Source organism: Gouania willdenowi, chromosome 18 (assembly GCF_900634775.1).
Source record: "Gouania willdenowi chromosome 18, fGouWil2.1, whole genome shotgun sequence".
NCBI classification, from domain to species: domain Eukaryota; kingdom Metazoa; phylum Chordata; class Actinopteri; order Blenniiformes; family Gobiesocidae; genus Gouania; species Gouania willdenowi.
Window position 1 is genome coordinate 17,302,810 of NC_041061.1, and position 15,397 is coordinate 17,318,206.

Genomic DNA, 15,397 nt, shown 5'->3' on the forward strand with positions numbered 1-15,397 from the left:
GGTTCCCCCCAACAACTCGGGATCATGGGACATCAACAGTAACCCGACCTTAAGGGTTCCCCCGGCGAACCCCGGGTTCACCCGACTTCAAAGGGTTAACCACAAACATCCGGAGTTCAACCGACCTGCAGGGTTCGCCCGACACCTCTATTTCACCCAACATCCAGGGTTCCCCCCAACATCTCGGGATCATGGGACATCAACAGTTAACCCGACCTTAAGGGTTCCCCCGTCGAACCCCGGGTTCACCCGACTTCAAAGGGTTAACCACAAACATCCGGAGTTCAACCGACCTGCAGGGTTCGCCCGACACCTCAATTTCACCCAACATCCAGGGTTCCCCCCAACATCTCGGGATCATGGGACATCAACAGTTAACCCGACCTTAAGGGTTCCCCCATCGAACCCCGGGTTCACCCGACTTCAAAGGGTTAACCACAAACATCCGGAGTTCAACCGACCTGCAGGGTTCGCCCGACACCTCAATTTCACCCAACATCCAGGGTTCCCCCCAACAACTCGGGATCATGGGACATCAACGGTTAACCCGACCTTAAGGGTTCCCCCGTCGAACCCCGGGTTCACCCGACTTCAAAGGGTTAACCACAAACATCCGGAGTTCAACCGACCTGCAGGGTTCGCCCGATACCTCGATTTCACCCAACATCCAGGGTTCCACCCAACATCCAGGGTTCCCCCCAACAACTCGGGATCATGGGACATCAACAGTTAACCCGACCTTAAGGGTTCCCCCGTCGAACCCCGGGTTCACCCGACTTCAAAGGGTTAACCACAAACATCCGGAGTTCAACCGACCTGCAGGGTTCGCCCGACACCTCTATTTCACCCAACATCCAGGGTTCCCCCCAACATCTCGGGATCATGGGACATCAACAGTTAACCCGACCTTAAGGGTTCCCCCGTCGAACCCCGGGTTCACCCGACTTCAAAGGGTTAACCACAAACATCCGGAGTTCAACCGACCTGCAGGGTTCGCCCGACACCTCTATTTCACCCAACATCCAGGGTTCCCCCCAACATCTCGGGATCATGGGACATCAACAGTTAACCCGACCTTAAGGGTTCCCCCGTCGAACCCCAGGTTCACCCGACTTCAAAGGGTTAACTACAAACATCCGGAGTTCAACCGACCTGCAGGGTTCGCCCGACACCTCTATTTCACCCAACATCCAGGGTTCCCCCCAACATCTCGGGATCATGGGACATCAACAGTTAACCCGACCTTAAGGGTTCCCCCGTCGAACCCCGGGTTCACCCGACTTCAAAGGGTTAACCACAAACATCCGGAGTTCAACCGACCTGCAGGGTTCGCCCAACACCTCAATTTCACCCAACATCCAGGGTTCCCCCCAACAACTCGGGATCATGGGACATCAACGGTTAACCCGACCTTAAGGGTTCCCCCGTCGAACCCCGGGTTCACCCGACTTCAAAGGGTTAACCACAAACATCCGGAGTTCAACCGACCTGCAGGGTTCGCCCGACACCTCAATTTCACCCAACATCCAGGGTTCCCCCCAACAACTCGGGATCATGGGACATCAACGGTTAACCCGACCTTAAGGGTTCCCCCGTCGAACCCCGGGTTCACCCGACTTCAAAGGGTTAACCACAAACATCCGGAGTTCAACCGACCTGCAGGGTTCGCCCGATACCTCGATTTCACCCAACATCCAGGGTTCCACCGAACATCCAGGGTTCCCCCCAACAACTCGGGATCATGGGACATCAACAGTAACCCGACCTTAAGGGTTCCCCCGGCGAACCCCGGGTTCACCCGACTTCAAAGGGTTAACCACAAACATCCGGAGTTCAACCGACCTGCAGGGTTCGCCCGACACCTCTATTTCACCCAACATCCAGGGTTCCCCCCAACATCTCGGGATCATGGGACATCAACAGTTAACCCGACCTTAAGGGTTCCCCCGTCGAACCCCGGGTTCACCCGACTTCAAAGGGTTAACCACAAACATCCGGAGTTCAACCGACCTGCAGGGTTCGCCCGATACCTCGATTTCACCCAACATCCAGGGTTCCACCCAACATCCAGGGTTCCCCCCAACAACTCGGGATCATGGGACATCAACGGTTAACCCGACCTTAAGGGTTCCCCCGGCGAACCCCGGGTTCACCCGACTTCAAAGGGTTAACCACAAACATCCGGAGTTCAACCGACCTGCAGGGTTCGCCCGACACCTCTATTTCACCCAACATCCAGGGTTCCCCCCAACATCTCGGGATCATGGGACATCAACAGTTAACCCGACCTTAAAGGTTCCCCCGTCGAACCCCGGGTTCACCCGACTTCAAAGGGTTAACCACAAACATCCGGAGTTCAACCGACCTGCAGGGTTCGCCCGACACCTCAATTTCACCCAACATCCAGGGTTCCCCCCAACAACTCGGGATCATGGGACATCAACGGTTAACCCGACCTTAAGGGTTCCCCCGTCGAACCCCGGGTTCACCCGACTTCAAAGGGTTAACCACAAACATCCGGAGTTCAACCGACCTGCAGGGTTCGCCCGATACCTCGATTTCACCCAACATCCAGGGTTCCCCCCAACAACTCGGGATCATGGGACATCAACAGTTAACCCGACCTTAAGGGTTCCCCCGTCGAACCCCGGGTTCACCCGACTTCAAAGGGTTAACCACAAACATCCGGAGTTCAACCGACCTGCAGGGTTCGCCCGACACCTCTATTTCACCCAACATCCAGGGTTCCCCCCAACATCTCGGGATCATGGGACATCAACAGTTAACCCGACCTTAAGGGTTCCCCCGGCGAACCCCGGGTTCACCCGACTTCAAAGGGTTAACCACAAACATCCGGAGTTCAACCGACCTGCAGGGTTCGCCCGACACCTCAATTTCACCCAACATCCAGGGTTCCCCCCAACAACTCGGGATCATGGGACATCAACGGTTAACCCGACCTTAAGGGTTCCCCCGTCGAACCCCGGGTTCACCCGACTTCAAAGGGTTAACCACAAACATCCGGAGTTCAACCGACCTGCAGGGTTCGCCCGATACCTCGATTTCACCCAACATCCAGGGTTCCACCCAACATCCAGGGTTCCCCCCAACAACTCGGGATCATGGGACATCAACAGTTAACCCGACCTTAAGGGTTCCCCCGTCGAACCCCGGGTTCACCCGACTTCAAAGGGTTAACCACAAACATCCGGAGTTCAACCGACCTGCAGGGTTCGCCCGACACCTCTATTTCACCCAACATCCAGGGTTCCCCCCAACATCTCGGGATCATGGGACATCAACGGTTAACCCGACCTTAAGGGTTCCCCCGTCGAACCCCGGGTTCACCCGACTTCAAAGGGTTAACCACAAACATCCGGAGTTCAACCGACCTGCAGGGTTCGCCCGACACCTCTATTTCACCCAACATCCAGGGTTCCCCCCAACATCTCGGGATCATGGGACATCAACAGTTAACCCGACCTTAAGGGTTCCCCCGTCGAACCCCAGGTTCACCCGACTTCAAAGGGTTAACTACAAACATCCGGAGTTCAACCGACCTGCAGGGTTCGCCCGACACCTCTATTTCACCCAACATCCAGGGTTCCCCCCAACATCTCGGGATCATGGGACATCAACGGTTAACCCGACCTTAAGGGTTCCCCCGTCGAACCCCGGGTTCACCCGACTTCAAAGGGTTAACCACAAACATCCGGAGTTCAACCGACCTGCAGGGTTCGCCCAACACCTCAATTTCACCCAACATCCAGGGTTCCCCCCAACAACTCGGGATCATGGGACATCAACGGTTAACCCGACCTTAAGGGTTCCCCCGTCGAACCCCGGGTTCACCCGACTTCAAAGGGTTAACCACAAACATCCGGAGTTCAACCGACCTGCAGGGTTCGCCCGACACCTCAATTTCACCCAACATCCAGGGTTCCCCCCAACAACTCGGGATCATGGGACATCAACGGTTAACCCGACCTTAAGGGTTCCCCCGTCGAACCCCGGGTTCACCCGACTTCAAAGGGTTAACCACAAACATCCGGAGTTCAACCGACCTGCAGGGTTCGCCCGATACCTCGATTTCACCCAACATCCAGGGTTCCACCCAACATCCAGGGTTCCCCCCAACAACTCGGGATCATGGGACATCAACAGTAACCCGACCTTAAGGGTTCCCCCGGCGAACCCCGGGTTCACCCGACTTCAAAGGGTTAACCACAAACATCCGGAGTTCAACCGACCTGCAGGGTTCGCCCGACACCTCTATTTCACCCAACATCCAGGGTTCCCCCCAACATCTCGGGATCATGGGACATCAACAGTTAACCCGACCTTAAGGGTTCCCCCGTCGAACCCCGGGTTCACCCGACTTCAAAGGGTTAACCACAAACATCCGGAGTTCAACCGACCTGCAGGGTTCGCCCGATACCTCGATTTCACCCAACATCCAGGGTTCCACCCAACATCCAGGGTTCCCCCCAACAACTCGGGATCATGGGACATCAACAGTTAACCCGACCTTAAGGGTTCCCCCGGCGAACCCCGGGTTCACCCGACTTCAAAGGGTTAACCACAAACATCCGGAGTTCAACCGACCTGCAGGGTTCGCCCGACACCTCTATTTCACCCAACATCCAGGGTTCCCCCCAACATCTCGGGATCATGGGACATCAACAGTTAACCCGACCTTAAAGGTTCCCCCGTCGAACCCCGGGTTCACCCGACTTCAAAGGGTTAACCACAAACATCCGGAGTTCAACCGACCTGCAGGGTTCGCCCGACACCTCAATTTCACCCAACATCCAGGGTTCCCCCCAACATCTCGGGATCATGGGACATCAACGGTTAACCCGACCTTAAGGGTTCCCCCGTCGAACCCCGGGTTCACCCGACTTCAAAGGGTTAACCACAAACATCCGGAGTTCAACCGACCTGCAGGGTTCGCCCGATACCTCGATTTCACCCAACATCCAGGGTTCCCCCCAACAACTCGGGATCATGGGACATCAACAGTTAACCCGACCTTAAGGGTTCCCCCGTCGAACCCCGGGTTCACCCGACTTCAAAGGGTTAACCACAAACATCCGGAGTTCAACCGACCTGCAGGGTTCGCCCGACACCTCTATTTCACCCAACATCCAGGGTTCCCCCCAACATCTCGGGATCATGGGACATCAACAGTTAACCCGACCTTAAGGGTTCCCCCGTCGAACCCCAGGTTCACCCGACTTCAAAGGGTTAACTACAAACATCCGGTGTTCAACCGACCTGCAGGGTTCGCCCGACACCTCTATTTCACCCAACATCCAGGGTTCCCCCCAACATCTCGGGATCATGGGACATCAACAGTTAACCCGACCTTAAGGGTTCCCCCGTCGAACCCCGGGTTCACCCGACTTCAAAGGGTTAACCACAAACATCCGGAGTTCAACCGACCTGCAGGGTTCGCCCAACACCTCAATTTCACCCAACATCCAGGGTTCCCCCCAACATCTCGGGATCATGGGACATCAACGGTTAACCCGACCTTAAGGGTTCCCCCGTCGAACCCCGGGTTCACCCGACTTCAAAGGGTTAACCACAAACATCCGGAGTTCAACCGACCTGCAGGGTTCGCCCGACACCTCAATTTCACCCAACATCCAGGGTTCCCCCCAACAACTCGGGATCATGGGACATCAACGGTTAACCCGACCTTAAGGGTTCCCCCGTCGAACCCCGGGTTCACCCGACTTCAAAGGGTTAACCACAAACATCCGGAGTTCAACCGACCTGCAGGGTTCGCCCGATACCTCGATTTCACCCAACATCCAGGGTTCCACCCAACATCCAGGGTTCCCCCCAACAACTCGGGATCATGGGACATCAACAGTAACCCGACCTTAAGGGTTCCCCCGGCGAACCCCGGGTTCACCCGACTTCAAAGGGTTAACCACAAACATCCGGAGTTCAACCGACCTGCAGGGTTCGCCCGACACCTCAATTTCACCCAACATCCAGGGTTCCCCCCAACATCTCGGGATCATGGGACATCAACAGTTAACCCGACCTTAAGGGTTCCCCCGTCGAACCCCGGGTTCACCCGACTTCAAAGGGTTAACCACAAACATCCGGAGTTCAACCGACCTGCAGGGTTCGCCCGACACCTCTATTTCACCCAACATCCAGGGTTCCCCCCAACAACTCGGGATCATGGGACATCAACAGTTAACCCGACCTTAAGGGTTCCCCCGTCGAACCCCGGGTTCACCCGACTTCAAAGGGTTAACCACAAACATCCGGAGTTCAACCGACCTGCAGGGTTCGCCCGACACCTCAATTTCACCCAACATCCAGGGTTCCCCCCAACAACTCGGGATCATGGGACATCAACGGTTAACCCGACCTTAAGGGTTCCCCCGTCGAACCCCGGGTTCACCCGACTTCAAAGGGTTAACCACAAACATCCGGAGTTCAACCGACCTGCAGGGTTCGCCCGATACCTCGATTTCACCCAACATCCAGGGTTCCACCCAACATCCAGGGTTCCCCCCAACATCTCGGGATCATGGGACATCAACAGTTAACCCGACCTTAAGGGTTCCCCCGGCGAACCCCGGGTTCACCCGACTTCAAAGGGTTAACCACAAACATCCGGAGTTCAACCGACCTGCAGGGTTCGCCCGACACCTCTATTTCACCCAACATCCAGGGTTCCCCCCAACATCTCGGGATCATGGGACATCAACAGTTAACCCGACCTTAAAGGTTCCCCCGTCGAACCCCGGGTTCACCCGACTTCAAAGGGTTAACCACAAACATCCGGAGTTCAACCGACCTGCAGGGTTCGCCCGACACCTCAATTTCACCCAACATCCAGGGTTCCCCCCAACAACTCGGGATCATGGGCCATCAACGGTTAACCCGACCTTAAGGGTTCCCCCGTCGAACCCCGGGTTCACCCGACTTCAAAGGGTTAACCACAAACATCCGGAGTTCAACCGACCTGCAGGGTTCGCCCGATACCTCGATTTCACCCAACATCCAGGGTTCCCCCCAACAACTCGGGATCATGGGACATCAACAGTTAACCCGACCTTAAGGGTTCCCCCGGCGAACCCCGGGTTCACCCGACTTCAAAGGGTTAACCACAAACATCCGGAGTTCAACCGACCTGCAGGGTTCGCCCGACACCTCTAATTCACCCAACATCCAGGGTTCCCCCCAACATCTCGGGATCATGGGACATCAACAGTTAACCCGACCTTAAGGGTTCCCCCGTCGAACCCCGGGTTCACCCGACTTCAAAGGGTTAACCACAAACATCCGGAGTTCAACCGACCTGCAGGGTTCGCCCGACACCTCTATTTCACCCAACATCCAGGGTTCCCCCCAACATCTCGGGATCATGGGACATCAACAGTTAACCCGACCTTAAGGGTTCCCCCGTCGAACCCCGGGTTCACCCGACTTCAAAGGGTTAACCACAAACATCCGGAGTTCAACCGACCTGCAGGGTTCGCCGACACCTCAATTTCACCCAACATCCAGGGTTCCCCCCAACAACTCGGGATCATGGGACATCAACGGTTAACCCGACCTTAAGGGTTCCCCCGTCGAACCCCGGGTTCACCCGACTTCAAAGGGTTAACCAAAAACATCCGGAGTTCAACCGACCTGCAGGGTTCGCCCGACACCTCAATTTCACCCAACATCCAGGGTTCCCCCCAACATCTCGGGATCATGGGACATCAACAGTTAACCCGACCTTAAGGGTTCCCCCGTCGAACCCCGGGTTCACCCGACTTCAAAGGGTTAACCACAAACATCCGGAGTTCAACCGACCTGCAGGGTTCGCCCGACACCTCAATTTCACCCAACATCCAGGGTTCCCCCCAACAACTCGGGATCATGGGACATCAACGGTTAACCCGACCTTAAGGGTTCCCCCGTCGAACCCCGGGTTCACCCGACTTCAAAGGGTTAACCACAAACATCCGGAGTTCAACCGACCTGCAGGGTTCGCCCGACACCTCAATTTCACCCAACATCCAGGGTTCCCCCCAACAACTCGGGATCATGGGACATCAACGGTTAACCCGACCTTAAGGGTTCCCCCGTCGAACCCCGGGTTCACCCGACTTCAAAGGGTTAACCACAAACGTCCGGAGTTCAACCGACTTGCAGGGTTCGCCCGATACCTCGATTTCACCCAACATCCAGGGTTCCACCCAACATCCAGGGTTCCCCCCAACATCTCGGAATCATGGGACATCAACGATAAACCCGACCTTAAGGGTTCCCCCGGCCAACCCCGGGTTCACCCGACTTCAAAGGGTTAACCACAAACATCCGGAGTTCAACCGACCTGCAGGGTTCGCCCGACACCTCGATTTCACCCAACATCCAGGGTTCCCCCCAACAACTCGGGATCATGGGACATAAACGGTTAACCCGACCTTAAGGGTTCCCCCGTCGAACCCCGGGTTCACCCGACTTCAAAGGGTTAACCACAAACATCCGGAGTTCAACCGACCTGCAGGGTTCGCCCGACACCTCAATTTCACCCAACATCCAGGGTTCCCCCCAACAACTCGGGATCATGGGACATCAACGGTTAACCCGACCTTAAGGGTTCCCCCGTCGAACCCCGGGTTCACCCGACTTCAAAGGGTTAACCACAAACGTCCGGAGTTCAACCGACTTGCAGGGTTCGCCCGATACCTCGATTTCACCCAACATCCAGGGTTCCACCCAACATCCAGGGTTCCCCCCAACATCTCGGAATCATGGGACATCAACGATAAACCCGACCTTAAGGGTTCCCCCGGCGAACCCCGAGTTCACCCGACTTCAAAGGGTTAACCACAAATATCCGGAGTTCAACCGACCTGCAGGGTTCGCCCGACACCTCTATTTCACCCAACAACCACGGTTCTCCCCAACATCTCGGGATCACCAGACATCAAGGGTCAACCCGACATCTCAACTATTTACACATCATTGAAATTACAACTTGGTTCGTCGACACGCAATAAAAATTCGTCGAGATTTGGTGGAGAAATTGGTCAAATTTTGGTGGTGAAATTTGTCAAGTTTCGGTGGTGAAATTCGACAACATACTCTAAAATACAAATAACTAAATGTTTATAAGTAACTGACAATTTTTGTGTTTGATTTTATTCATATAAAGGACAGCATGTCTGTATTTAAATATAAAATAAAGATATACTGATAGGGATGTAACGATTAATCGTAAGGCAGTTAAAAATCGATTCATAGGTATCACGATTGACATCGATACTTTGAAAATTGAATCGCAGTACTTTTTTTTTAAACAGCAGAGGAAGCTATACATCTATCCCTTCTCTTGTCCAGCAGAGTACCGGCGGGCGGAATCTGCTACTATTTTCTTTCTGGCCGCCTTCTACTCTTACATATTAATGATACATGTTAATAAATGATTCCTTACCCCTTTAGCACTGAAAGAATATTTGTAATATTACGTCAATATCTGTAAAAGTCAAGTTTTTCTATTAGCTCTGTCTGCTAGCATAGCATCTCTTCTTCACTGCTAGATTAGCTGCATGCCAACCGACCTCTGAGTTACCAGCGCCCTCTGCTGGTCCAAACAAATATCTGACGTATATCAATGCAATGACGTTTTATTTTTTTTTTGAAGTCCAATTGTTAAGGCACAAATTACATTTTCAGTTGCACTTTTAAAAAGAAAAAGAACTATTATGCAGTTTTGCATGTTTACTATAGAACCAGAATTTAAATTAATAAGCTTCTTCTTCATTTGTATTATTCCTTTATTTATTTCATTCAAGATTTATTTTGAGTTAAATTGCATTGTTTTGAATAGTTTATCTATGGAGTCTTTTGACAATTAAAAATAAAAGGAAAATAATACAGTATTTTCTAATATTTTTCAGTCATCATTTGACTACAGTCCCATTTTGTAAAATAAATCGTGAGAGAATAGTATCGTGAACCCAGTATCGTGAATCGAATCGTATCGAAAGTTGAGTGAATCGTTACATCTCTAGATACTGATATAAAAGATTTTGTAATTTTCTATATTGCCATATATCTTTATTCTCGCTATTTTGCTTAGGCTAAACTAACTACAAATAATAATGGTGTTCTAGGGTACAACTTTAGGCAGCTAAACCATGAGTGTCAAACATTTCACAGAAAACTCATAAATTAAGATTTATGTTTAAGTTACAAACTTAAACACCTAAATGTCTCAATATTGTGCACTTAAAGCCATATTTATTTACAGATAATTATTTTTTGTGTCCGGCCCTGACGTGAAATTAGTATGACACCTCCGGTTTAATAATAATAAAAAAATTATTGTACTATGCGGCGAATTGAGAACGACGACCAGGGTTCACCCGACGTTTTGCACTATTTACGCATCATTGAAATTACGACTCGGCTCGTCGAAACGTAATAAAAATTTGTGTAGATTTGGTGGAGAAATTGGTCAAAATTTGGCGGTAAAATTAGTCAAGTTCTAGGGGTGAAATTCGTCAAGTTTCAGCGGTGAAATTCCTCAAAAACCTCTAAAATACAAATAACTAAACAATGTTTATAAGTAACTGACAATTTTTGTGTTTGATTTTAATCATATAAAGGACAGCATGTTTGTATTTTAATATAAAATAAAGTTATACTGATATAAAAGATTTTGAATTTTTTCTATATTGCTATATATTTTGACTCTCACTATTCTGCTTAGGCTAAACTGACTACAAATAATAATGGCGTTCTAGGGTGCAGCTTTAAGCAGCTAAACCATGAGTGTCAAACATTTCACAGAAAACTCATAAATTAAGGTTTTTGTTTAATTTACAAACTTAACCACCTAAATGTCTCAATAATGTGCACTTAAAGCCACGTTTATTTACAGATAATTCTTTTTTGTGTCTGACCCTGACATGAAATTATTTTGACACCTCCGGTTTAATAATAATAAAAAGATTATCGTACCATGCAGCGAATTGAGAACGACGACCAGGAATGTTTGACCAGGGTTGCCGACATCCAGGGTTCACCCCACTTCTTAGGTTAACCCGACATCAACGGTTAAAACGATATCAAAGGTTCGCCCGACGTCCAGGAGACCGACGGGCAAAGAAGCGGCCGTTAGCACTCTGTAAGAGCGGCCGGCTGAGCGTCCACTTGTTAAATAAGTTCGGTCAATCAAGAGAATGAGTTTCACCTGAGACTGAGGAGAAGCAGGAACACAAACAACTGCTCACTCTCATGCTGCGTTCCAGGACCCTCGGAACTCTGCCTTTCCGGTTCTAAACTCAGACCTCAAAAGTTTTGCAGACGCAGCATGTCAAAATATCGTATAATCATAGCTGACAGCAGGGATGGATGCCAAAAAACAGCCAAAAGTGGCAAAAAAATGGGCAAATAAAGAGGGAACAGGTGGTGTATAATGGCAAAGGGTAGCTTAAAAGGGCAAAGTGTGGCAAACAATAGTGGAAAATATCAAAATGTAGAACAAAAATAGGCAAAATATAAGGGGGGGGGGGGGGTGCACAAGTGGTATTTATTGTTTTTTTATAGCTTGTTTGGATGAAAAGGGACCAAAAAATGAAGAAAGGACAAAAAATTGATAAAAGTGTGAAAAAGAACTTGATGAAGGAAAAAAAAATGCGTAAAGTGACTAAAATGGGCCAAAAGCATTCAAAAGTGGCCCAAAAAAATGGGTAAATAAAGATGAACCAGGTGACTTTTAATGGTAAAGGGCAGCTTTGATGAGCAAAATGTGGCAAACAAGAGGCAAAATGTAGGGAAAAAGGAAACTATTGGTATTTATAGTGCAAAAGTTAGCTTATTTTGATGAAAATTTGAGAAAAATTGGATTAAAGTGTCAAAATGAACTTGCAAATACAAAAATAAAAAAGGAAAAAATTGATATATATTGGCAAAAGGTAGCTGAAGTCTGAAAAAAGTGTCAAATGACAACAAAAATACATTAGAATGAGAGAAAAATGGACTGAATGGCAACAGAAATAACTTAAAGAACTTTAAAAGCACACAAACCCTTTATTGTTTCCTGTGTTGTGTTGTGTTGTGTTGTGTTGTGTTACATTGTGTGTCTGATTATTATCATGTTGCTGTAATTTTCTAATGTCTGAGCAACTTTAAAATATTTAAATGTCATAAAATAATATATTTGGGAAATTTCACTGCTCAGCATTTCAACTGAAAATTAATTTGATCAATTATGATCAAAGAAAAGTATTGATGACACAATTAGGGAATGTCATTCAGAACTAGGAAAGAAATAAGAAAAACCTTCAATGTTTTAAAGTTTTAATAAAGGCTTTCAGCGGCATCAAGTGCAATATATGGAATCGCCTGTAGAGGTCGCTTCAGACTTATTTTTGCCTTATGGTTTCATTCACAGCTTGGTCTTGTCCAAAAACAAACTTCTGATTGAATTTCTTCCCATGTGAACGTTAGTTTTGTTTGTATTCGTTAACTAAAATATCATTACACTTTCATATAGTTGTCAATCACTTTATTTCCACTTACATTTCCGTATTTGCATTTTCGCTTTTTGATTTTCCGTTTTTGATTTTATTTATTTATGTTTAATTTAGGCAGGTTTGGCCCTCCAATTTGAAGGCACAAGTGAATAGGAATTTTTTTAAAGAGGGGAAAAAAGACAATAAACTTTCACAATAAATGTTGTTAACCTGCTATTGAAAAACAATGTGTGATTTTAAAATAGAATAGAATAAAATAGACATTTATTGAGTCCCACGGGGGAAATTTACACTTTGCAGAATAGCAGACAGTAAGAACAAAAAATAAATACCAACATAGGATAATAGTGCAAATATATACTGTGGGACAGATATGAATTAGAATAAAATAAAATAAAGAAAAATAACATTAGAAGAAAAACAACAACAAAACAACAACGGCATGAAAAACACAACATTATTAGTCAATAGTCATAAAAGTATCAAATACAAATTGTTTAAAATCCAATAACAAACCAACTCATCAGCTGAGGGGTATTCCATAAAGCGGGTTACGTTCAAACTCTGAGTATGTTCAGGCTCAAATGAGAGAAACTCTGAGTATCTCATTCCTAAACGTGAGGTGTGTTCTTCTCTGAGTATGTTACCATGGCAACATTGTCCGTGAACTAAACGGTCGCTGGCAGGTTTTATCGAAGAAACCCTCGGTTTCTACCTGGCTCCGCCCACCTGAACACCGTTTCTGAACACTTTAATAAACCTTAACACTTTTCTCTGAAACACATTAGTAACATTACACACCACAGACGTGTTCACATCATTACTAATGTGTTGCTTTACGTTTTTTTTTTTTTTTTTTTTGTTTTTTTTGGTGTGTGTGCAAACGGCAGTTTTCTTTATAACATTGTGGATGCAGAGCATTAAGTGAAACACACTGAGAGGTTGATCTGCATTAAAACATCTACTGACGTCTGTAGTAAAGTTCACTATGGAAGCCCGTTTCCGCCACTAAAAAAAAAATAATCACCAAGGAAAGTCATAATTATGAGAAACAAAGTCATAATTATGAGCTAGAAAGTCATAATTATGAGATAGAAAGTCATAATTATGAGAAACAAAGTCATAATTATGAGTTAGAAAGTCATAATTATGAGATAGAAAGTCATAATTATGAGTTAGAAAGTCATAATTATGAGCTAGAAAGTCATAATTATGACTTAGAAAGTCATAATTATGAGAAACAAAGTCATAATTATGAGATAGAAAGTCATAATTATGAGATGAGTGCAGATTTGCATTGACTTTCGCAAGCTAAACTCCATCAGTGAGTTCGATGCCTCCCCCATGCCGAGGATCGATGACCTCCTGGAACGTATCGGCGCAGCACAGTACATCACCACGCTAGACCTCTGCAAGGGATACTGGCAGTTGCCGCTGCAAGAGGCATCCAATCCTTACACTGCCTTCAGGACCCTAGCAAGACTTTTCCAATTCACAGTCATGTCCCTTGGGTTACATGGGGCTCCGGCAACGTTCCAGCATTTGATGGACAAAGTTCTGGTTGGCTGTGAGGAATGCAGTGTAGCCTACCTTGATGACGTCGTTGTCTTCAGCGCAACATAGGAAGAGCATCTGAAGCACCTGTCCTTGGTCCTGGGAAAGATTGCCCAAGCTGGCCTAACGCTGAACCCGTCCAAGTGTGAGTGGGCCAGAGAGGAGACCAAATACCTGGGATACCAGATGGGACTGGGTGAGGTTCGGCCCCAGGTGGATAAAGTTGAGGCCATCATGAAATGTCCACAAATGTCATAAAGGCTGACATTACGCTGTCATTATTATGACATGACACCTGTCATTAGCATGAATAAGGTGTCAGGAAGGTTGTGATCAAGTCTCATTCGTGACCCGAAGCCTTTGTTACCCTAACCCTAATCCTACTAGATTCCGCAACCTGACCCAAAAAATGCCAACATAGCTCCAAAGGTGTCATAATTTGGTCACCTTATTCATGCTAATGACAGCCTTATGTATAAAACTTCAAAATGTCATTGCATGTTTTATATAGACAAAGAAAACTAGTTTCAAGTACAAAATGGTACATTTGCGAGTAAATCTGCAAGTTGTTAAATTAGTGCAAAAAGTGACGTGACAGATTTTAATAATTAAAAAGAAAGCCCACAATAAAAAACACTAATAGGTACATTTCTTATTTGCAAAACAAAACACATTATTTTGTATGTTTTTTATTCACAAACAAAACAGTGCATGTGTGTAGATCTGCAGGGTGGGAAACATGTGCAAAAAGTGATATAAAAGATTTTTAGTTAAAAAGAAAATCCACAGTAATAGGCGTTATCTGCATAAGAAAATGCAATATTTTGCAAACATTTTGCATTTGCAAACCACACCGAGCTCGTTTGTAAATTGTTGGGTTGTGAAGAACATGTTCTGTGTGTTTGAGAGGTTTTGTCATGATCTTAACTCCATACATTGCTAATACTAAACACCTCAACAATAACAATTACTCATGGACTGCAAAAAAAAGAAAAGTGACAACATATGAGAGAGCTCTGAAGGCCTGGTCCATCCAAGGTATACCTAATGAAATACCCAAGTTTATGGCAATGCTGTATAAAATAACAGTTCTTTGTGTCAATGGTATTTTTTTTAATTTTTCATATTTTCATGACAAAAAAACAAATGAAAATCCCACCAGCTTCTAAAAACAACAGGACACCAAAAATAAGATGTAAATTGCTTTAATAAAACGCAATGAAACGCAGTGTAACAAAGGAAAATAATCAACCATAAAGCAAGTAGATAACATTTACAACCACAAAAGAAAAAAAAACCTGTACAACTCTAAATGGCTGGAATAACTTCTAAGT